This window comes from Theropithecus gelada, chromosome X (genome assembly GCF_003255815.1).
Source record: "Theropithecus gelada isolate Dixy chromosome X, Tgel_1.0, whole genome shotgun sequence".
In the NCBI taxonomy this organism is placed as follows: domain Eukaryota; kingdom Metazoa; phylum Chordata; class Mammalia; order Primates; family Cercopithecidae; genus Theropithecus; species Theropithecus gelada.
Window position 1 is genome coordinate 79,702,556 of NC_037689.1, and position 9,701 is coordinate 79,712,256.

The window sequence follows — 9,701 nt, forward strand, 5'->3', positions numbered from 1 at the left end:
TTTTTTTTTTTGAGACGGAGTCTCGCTCTGCCGCCCAGGCTGGAGTGCAGTGGCCGGATCTCTGCTCACTGCAAGCTCCGCCTCCCAGGTTCACGCCATTCTCCTGCCTCAGCCTTCCGAGTAGCTGGGACTACAGGCGCCCGCCACCGCGCCCGGCTAGTTTTTTGTATTTTTTAGTAGAGACGGGGTTTCACCATGTTAGCCAGGATGGTCTCGATCTCCTGACCTCGTGATCCGCCCGTCTCGGCCTCCCAAAGTGCTGGGATTACAGGCTTGAGCCACCGCGCCCGGCCTAGGAATGATCTTTTTAATGTATTATTGAATTTGGTTTGCTAGTATTTTGTTGATGATTTTTGCATCAATATTCATTGCAGATATTGGCCTATAGTTTTCTTTTTTAATGTGTCTTCGTCAGGTTTTTGTATCAGGGCAATACTGGCCTTATATAATGAGTTTGGAAGTACTTCCTTCTCCTCTAGTTTTCAGAATACTTTGAGTAGAATTTGTACTACTTCTTCTTTAATTGTTTGGTAGAATTCAGCAGTGAAGCCATTGGGTCCTGAGCTTTTCTCTACTGGAAGACTTTTTATTATGGTTTGGTCTCATTACTTGTTATTGGTCTGTTTGGGTTTTGGATTTCGTCATGGTTCAACATTAGTAGATTGTACATGTCAAAGAATTTATTTCTTCTGGATTTTCCAATTTATTGGCATTTAGTTGCTCCAATTTATTGGCATATGGTTGCTCACTAATGATCCTTTGAATTTTTGTGGTATCAGTTGTATTGACTGCTTTTTCATCTCTGATTTTGTTTATTTGGACCTTCTCTCTTTTTTTTTGTTAGTCTGACTAAAGTTTAGTCAGTTTTATCTTTTCAAAAAACCAACTTTTTTTTTTTTTTTTTTTTTTTTTTTTTTTTTTTTTTNTCCAAAATGAACTCTCCACTTGGCAAATAATCCCATATATATAATAGATTTTTTTTTGGTCACCTTCTTTTTTTTTTTGAGACGGAGTCTCGCTCTGTCACCCAGGCTGGAGTGCAGTGGCCGGATCTCAGCTCACTGCAAGCTCCGCCTCCTGGGTTTACACCATTCTCCTGCCTCAGCCTCCCGAGTAGCTGGGACTACAGGCGCCCGCCACTCGCCCGGCTAGTTTTTTGTATTTTTTTAGTAGAGACGGGGTTTCACCATGTTCGCCAGGATGGTCTCGATCTCCTGACCTCGTGATCCGCCCGTCTCGGCCTCCCAAAGTGCTGGGATTACAGGCTTGAGCCACCGCGCCCGGCCAAAAAACCAACTTTTTGATTCATTGATCTTTTGTATTCTTCATTTCAAATTTATTTATTTATGCTCTGATATTTCTTATTTCTTTTCTTCTACTAATTTTGGTTTTGGCTTGCTCTTGCTTTTCTAGTTCTCTAAGATGCATCATTAGGTTATTTATTTGAAGTTTTTCTTCTTTTTTGATTTAGGCACCTATAGCTTATCAGGAGAACCCGCCCCCAATATTTCAACATAGGTTCTTTCTATTTTCCATAAGTGTCAGCCAAATGAGAAATAAAGAGAAAGAGTACAAAGAGAGGAATTTTACAGCTGGGCCTCCAGGGGTGACATCACATATTGGTAGGACCGTGATGCCCACCTGAGCTGCAAAACCAGCAAGTTTTTATTAAGGATTTCAAAAGGGGAGGGGGTGTAAGAACAGGGAGTAGGTCACAAAGATCACATGCTTCAAATGGCAAAAAGGAGAACAAAGATCACATGCTTCTGAGGAAACAGGACAAGGGCAAAATCAGAAACTCCTGGTAAGGGTCACAAGGCAAAGGGCAAAAGCAGAATTACTGATAAGGGTCTATGTTCAGCAGTACACGTATTGTCTTGATAAACATCTTAAACAACAGAAAGCAAGGTTCAAGAGCAGAGAACCAGTCTGACCTGAAATTTACCAGGTTGGAGTTTCCCAAGCCTAGTAAGCCTGAGGGTACTGCAGGAGACCAGGGCGTATTTCAGTCCTTATCTCAACTGCATAAGACAGACACTCCCAGAGCAGCCATTTATAGACCTCCCCCAAGGAATGCATTCCTTCCCCAGGGTATTAATTATTAATATTCCTTGCTAGGAAAAGAATTTAGTGATATTTTCCCTACTTGCACGTCTGTTTATAGGCTCTCTGCAAGAAGAAAAATATGGCTCTATTTTGCCCGATCCTACTGGCAGTCAGACCTTATGGTTGTCTTCCCTTGTTCCCTGAAAATCACTGTTATTCTGTTCTTTTTCAAGGTGCACTGATTTCATATTGTTCAAACACACGTTTTACAATCAATTTGTACAGTTAACACAATTATCACAGTGATCCTGAGGTGACATACATCCTCAGTTTACAAAGATAACAGGATTAAGAGATTAAAGTAAGATAGGCATAAGAGATTATAAAAGTATTATTTGGGAATGGATAAATGTCCATGAAATCTTCACAATTTATGTTCCTCTGCTGTGGCTCCAGCCAGTCCCTCCATTTGGGGTCCCTGACTTCCTGCAACAATAGCTATGAATTTCCATCATAGTACTGCTTTTGCTGTATCCCATAGGTTTTGATATGTTGTGTTTCTATTATCATTTGCTTCAAGAAATTTTTCACTTTCCTTCTTAATTTCTTTATTGACCCACTAGTCATTCAGGAGCATATTGTTTAATTTCCATGTGTTTATATAATTTCCAAAATTCCTCTTGTTATTGATTTGTAGTTTTATTCCATTGTGGTCACAGAAGATGCTGGGTATTATTTCATTTTTTTATGGAATGTTTTAAGACTTGTTTTGTGGACTAATATATGGTCTTTCCTTGAAAATGATCCATGTGCTGAGGAGAAGAAAGTGTATTCTGCAACCGATGGATGAAATGGTTTGTAAATATCTATTTGATCTATATTATAGATTAAGTCTGATGTTTCTTCATTGATTTTTGCTGTCTGGAAATTTGTCCATTGCTGAAAGTGGGGTTTTGAAGTGTCCAGCTATTATGGTATTGTGGCCTGTCTCTCTCTCTTTAGCTCTAATAATATTTGCTTTATATATCTAGGTGCTCCAGTGTTGGGTGCAGATATGTTGACAATTATATTATCTTGCTGAATCGACCCCTTTATCATTATATAATGACCTTCTTTATCCCTTTTTACAGTTTTTGTCTTGAAATCTATTTTGTCTGCTATAAGTATAGCAATTTCTGCTCTTTTTGTTTTCCATTGGTATGGAATATCTTTTTCTAGCCCTTTATTTTCAGTCTATGTGTACCTCTCTAGGTGAAGTATGTTTCTTGTAAGTAACAAATCAATGAGTCTTGTTTATTCATTCATTCAACCACTCTATGTCTTTTGGTTGGCAAGTTTAGTCCATTTACATTCAACGTTATTATTGATAAGTAGGGACTTAATCTTGCCATTTTGTGATTTTTCTGGTTGTTTTATGATCTCTTCTTCCTTCCTGTCTTCCTTTTAGTGAATGTGATTCTCTCTTGTGGTATGATTTAATTTCTTGCTTTTTATTTTTTGTGTATCTGTTGTATGTTTTTCAACTTTGGGTTACCATGGAGCTTGCAAATACTATTTTATAACCCATTATTTTAAACTGATGACAACTTAACACTGATTGCATAAATGAACACACAAAAAGAGAAGTAACAAAAATGTTACATTTTAACTTCATTTTCCCACTTTTAAACTTTTTTGTTGGCTGGGCATGGTAGCTCACTCATGGCTGTAATCCCAGCACTTTGGGAGGCTGAGGTAGGTGGATCCCTTGAGGTCAGGAGTTCGAGACCAGCCTGGCCAACACAGTGAAACCCTGTCTCTACTAAAAATACAAACATTAGCCGAGCATGGTGGCACATACCTGTAATCCCAGCTACTTGGGAGGTTGAGGCAGGAGAATTGCTTGAACCCAGGAGGTGGTGGTTTCAGTGAGTTGAGATCATGCCACTGCACTCCAGCCTAGGTGACAGTGCAAGAACACTCTGTCTCAAAAAATAAAATAAACTTTTTTGTTGTTTCTCTTTATGTCTTATTGTATGATGTCTTGAAAAACTGCTGTAGTTATCATTTTTGATTGATTAATCATTTAATCTTTCTACTTAAGATAGGAATAGCTTACACACCACAATTACAGTGTTATACTATTCTATGTTTCTGTGCTTCCTATTAACAGAAGTTTTGTACCTTCAGATGATTTTTTCTTGCTCACTAACATCCTTTTCTTTGGGACTGAAGCTTGCATCCCTTTAGCATTTCTTGTAGGACAAGTCTGGTGTTGATGAAATCTCTCAGCTTTTGTTTGTCTGGGAAGGTTTTTATTTCTCCTTCATGTTTGAAGGGTATTTTTGCTGGATATACTATTCTAGGGTTTTTTCCTTCAGCACTTTAAATATGTTATGTCGCTCCTTCCTGGCCTGTGAGGTTTCCACTGAAAAGTCTGCTGCAAGACTTATTGGAGTGCCATTATATGTTATTTGTTTCTTTTCTCTTGCTGCTTTTAGTATTTTTTTTTTTTATACGTGGCCTTTGGGAATTTGATTCAGGTAGTTTCCTTTGGGTTAAATCCATAAACTTCTTGTACTTAAGTGTTGATATCTTTTTCTAGGTTTGGGAAGTTCTGATACTACCCATTTGAATAAATTTTCTTTCTTTCTTTTTTTAAACATTCTACTATTTTATTTTTACTTATTATTATTTTCTTGAGACAGAGTCTCACTCTGTTGCCCAGGCTGGAGTGCAATGGCATGATCTCAGCTCACGGCAACCTCCACCTCCTGGGTTCAAGCGATTCTCCTGCCTCAGCCTCCTGAGCAGCTGGGATTACAGGCACGCGTCACCAGGCCCAATTAATTTTTGTATTTTTAATAGAGACAGGGGTTTCACAATGTTGGTCAGGCTGGTCTCAAACTCCCGACCTCATGATCCGCCTGCCTCAGCCTCCCAAAGTGCTGGGATTACAGGTGTGAGCCACCATACCCAGCTTAAACTTTCTACCCCTATCTCTTTTTCTTCCTCCTCTTTAAGGCCAATAACTCTTTTTTTCTTTTCTTTTTTTTGAGACTGAGTTTCACTCTTGTTGCCCAGGCTGGAGTGCAAGAGTGCAATGATGCAATCTCAGCTCACCGCAACCTCCACCTCCCAGGTTCAAGTGATTCTCCTGCCTCAGCCTCCCAAGTAGCTGGGATTACAGGCATGCACCACCACACCCAGCTAATTTTGTATTTTTAGTAGAGACGGGGTTTCTCCATGTTGGTCAGGCTGGTCTCGAACTCTCAACCTCAGCTGATCTGCCTGCCTTGGCCTCCCAAAGTGCTGGGATTACAGGCATGAGCCACCATGCTCAGCTCCAATAACTCTTAAATTTGTTCTTTCAACACTGTTTTCTAGATCTTACAGGCACACTTCATTCATTTTTATTCTTTTTTCAACTCCTCTGACTGTGTATTTTCAAACAGCCTGCCTTTAAGCTCACTAATTCTTTCTTCTGCTTGATGAATTCGGCTATTAAGAGACTGTAATGTATTCGTCAGCATGTCAATTGCATTTTTCAACTCTAGAATTTCTGCTTGATTTTTTTTTTTTTTTTTTTTTTTTTTGAGATGGAGTTTTTGATCTTGTTGCCCAGGCTGGAGTGCAATGGTATGATCTTGGCTCACTGCAACCTCCACCTCCTGGGTTCAAGCGATTCTCTTGCCTCAGCCTCCTGAGTAGCTGGGATTACAGGCACACACCACCACCCCCAGCTAATTTTTGTTATTTTTAGTAGAGACAGCGTTTTGCCATGTTGGCCAGGCTGGTCTCAGAACTCCCGACTTCAGGTGATCCACCCACCTCAGCCTCCCAAAGTGCTGGGATTACAGGCATGAGCCACTGTGCCCAGCTGCTTGATTCTTTTTAATTATTTCAATCTCTTGGTTAAGTGCCCTATTCTACTGTGGCTGAGCTGGTATCCAAGATGTAAGACAAAGTCATCTTTACTCTTTGCTCTCCTCTCCTTAGGCAGAAGCAAGGAATCACTTTCTGCTGTGAGCTGCAGTGCCTGGGGTTGGGGGAGGGATGGTGCAAGCACTCCCTTAGCCACCCCAGCTGGTATCTCTCTAAGTCACGTGCTACCCTAGTCCACTGGCTCTAAGCCCAGGCTAGCACTATAAGTTGCCTAGGAATGGCAATCCTTGTGTCCTAGACTGCCTTTCAATTTTATCTAGAAGCTCAGAGCACTTTAGCCCACGGTAGCAAAGCTTGCTGAGAAAATCAAGTTTTGACTGTTGGGATGGCTGATTCCCCCCTGGCTAGGGCTGGTTAAAGTGTTCCCTACATGCACAGGTGCTGGCTGAGCCCAGCATGGCTTTATTCTCCACTGTGACAGGGCAGCACTGAGTTCAATGTAAATTTCCCCAGTTGCTGTGCACTTCCTTTCCAAAATGCACAGATTCTCTCTCTTTGGCTGCATGGTTGCTGAAGGGTGACGAGTGAGGGGTGGTGTCAGGGATTCAAGACTCTCTCCTGCCTTTCTCAATGCCTTTTTCAGTGATAGGAAGTTAAAACCAGATACTGTGATTGCTCACCTGATTTTTGTTTCTCGTGATGGTGGTTTTCTGTGTGCAGTTAGTTGTTAAAGTTTGGTGTTCCAGGCCGGGAGCGGTGGCTCACGCCTGTAATCCCAGTACTTTGGGAGGCCAAGGCGGGCGGATCACCTGAGGTCAGGAGTTCAAGACCAGTCTGGCCAACATGGTGAAACCCCGTCTCTACTAAAAATACAAAAATTAGCCGGGCATGGTGGCGGGCGCCTGTAATTCCAGCTGAGGCAGGGAGAATCGCTTGAACCAGGGAGGCAGAGGTTGCAGTGAGCCAAGATCGCGCCATTGCATTCCAACCTGGGCGACAGAGGGAGACTCTGTCTCAAAAAAAAAAAAAAAAAAAAAAAATTTGGTGTTCCAGCAGAGGTGAGGGGGACAAATGGTGTTGACTTTTATCCCACCATCTTGCTCTGTCCCCTGGATTCCTTAATTTACTAAATAATTGGAACTCATAGTTTGAAACATACTATTTAGAGGCATACATGTAAAAATATCTTTATATTACTAGTTATTTATTTATTTATTTTAGACAGGAGGAGTCTTGCTATGTTGCCCAGACAGGTCTCAAACTCTTGGGCTTGAGCAATCAGCCTCCTGAGTACCTGGAACCACAGTCGTACGCTGGCTACTATGACTTTTTGATGTTTCGATTTTAGACATTATCTGTGTCTTTCCATTTTGGAGGATGAACATTTAGTCTTCTTTTACCACCCACCCTATGCACTTGCACAGTCCAAACTCCTCATTCCAAGTATGCCTCCCTTCACCTAATATTGGTTGGGACAATATTCAATGTTTTCATAATTGTAAGTATGTAAATGATACTCATGCCTGAGCCATTTGGAGAGTACTCTGATCACTTCATTACCTGCATGGTTTTTTATGTTTTCTGAAGTTAGATATTATCATTCTTTATTTAGTTTCTCATATATTTACCTAAATTTTATTTCATAGTTCTATCTATGTGTTTATCTTTATACCAGTACCACATAATCTTGATTACTGTAGCTTTGCATTATACTTTGAAATTGGGAGGAGTAAGGCCTCCAGCTTTGCTCTTTTGATATGACTATTCTGAGTTCCTTGAATTTTCATATGAATTTTAGGATCAGCTTGTCAATTTCTGCCAAAAAGGCAAATGGGCATTTGATATGGATTATGGAATCTGTAGATCATTTTGGAGACTATTGTTATCTTAAAAATATTGAGTCTGGCTGGGCATGGTAGCTCATACCTGTAATCCCAGCACTTGGGAGGCTGAGGCAAGCGAATCATGAGGTCAGGAGTTTGAGACCAGCCTGACCAACATGGTGAAACCCTGCCTCTACTAAAAATACAAAAATTAGCCAGGCATGGTGGCACATGCCTGTAATCCCAGCTACTCAGGAGGCTGAGGTAGGAGAATGACTTGAACCTGGGAGGCAAAGGTTGCAGTGAGCTGAGATCACACCACTGCACTCCAGCCTGGGTGACAGAGCAAGACTCTGTCTCAAAAAAAAAAAAAAAAAAAAAAAAAAAAAATTGGCTCATTCAATATATGAGCACAAGTTATTGTTTCATTTATTTAGGCTTCTATTTTCATTCTCTGATATTTTGTAGTTTTTAGTATACACGTCTTGCACGTCTTTTGTTAAATTTTAAAGTATTTCATCATTTTTGATGCTATCTTACATAGAATTATTTTCATATCATTTTTCAATTGTTTACTGTTATTGTATAGAAATACAATTATTTCTGTATGTTGATCTTGTATCTTACAACCTTACTGAACTGATTTAATAGTTCCAGTAGTTTTTTAGTGGATTCCTTAGGATTTTCTATAGACAAGATTATGTCATCTATAAGTAAAGATAGTTTATATTCTTCCTTTCTAATCTGGATGCTTTTTATTTCATGCTCTTGCCTAATTGCCCCTGCTAGAACTTCCAGCACAATGCTGAATAGAAGTGGTGAAAGCAGACATTTCTGTCTTGTTCTTTATCTTAGGAGGAAAGCTCTCAGTCTTTGACCATTAAGTATGATGTTAACCATGGTTTTTAAATTTTTAAAAAATCTACATACTTTCTTATTGGGTTAAAGAAGCTCTCTTCTATCCCTAATGTGTTGAGTGTTCTTATTACGAAGGGGTATTGAATTTATCAAATGATTTTTCTGTATCCTTGAGTTTGCCTTGCCTTTTGCATTGGCTAGAATCACCAGTAGTACATTGTTGAATAGCAATTGTGAGAGTAAACATTATTGTCTTCTTTCTGATCTAAAGAGGAAAGCTTTCAGTCTTACCATTAAGTATCATGTTAGCTGTGGGCTTTTAGTAGATGCCCTTTATCAGATTGAGAAAGCTCCCTCCTATTCCTAGTTTACTAGGTGTTTTTATCATGAAACTGTGTTGAATTTTATCAAAGTGTGTCCACTGAGATGATCATGTCAGTTTTCTCCTCTCTATTCTGTTAATATGGTGTATTATGTTGATTATTTTTTTGTAGGTAACCTTACATTTCTGAGATAAATTCCACTTGGTAAAGGTATGTAATCCTTTTTATATGTTGTTGGATTTGATTTGCTAGTATTTTGTTGAGGATTTTTATGTCCATATTGATAAGGAATATTGACCAATAGGGATTTTTTTTCTTGTGACATTTTTGTCTGTTTTTTGTTTCAAGGTAATACTGACCTCATAGAATAATTTTGGAGATCTTCCAGTCTCTTCTTTTTTTGGAATAGTTTGCAAAGAATTGGTATTATTTCTCCTTTAAATGTTTGGAACATTTTTTTAATGACGCCATCTTGGCCTGGGCTTTTCTTGTGGGAAGTTTAAAGATCACTAAGTCAGTTTCTTTACTTGTTATAAGTCTATTCAGATTTTCTAGTTCTTCTTGAGTCAGTTTTGGCAGTTTGCATTTTTCTGGGAATTTGCTGTTTCATCATTTTATCTAATTTATTGGCATAGCGTTGTTCACAGTATTCCTTTATACTGCTTTTATTTTTGTAATTGTCATTAATGATGAACACTTTCATTCCTGATTTTAGAAATTTGAGACTTCTCTCTTTTTTCTTGGTTGGTCTAGTTAAAGGGTTTTTCGAAAAACGAACTTTTACTTT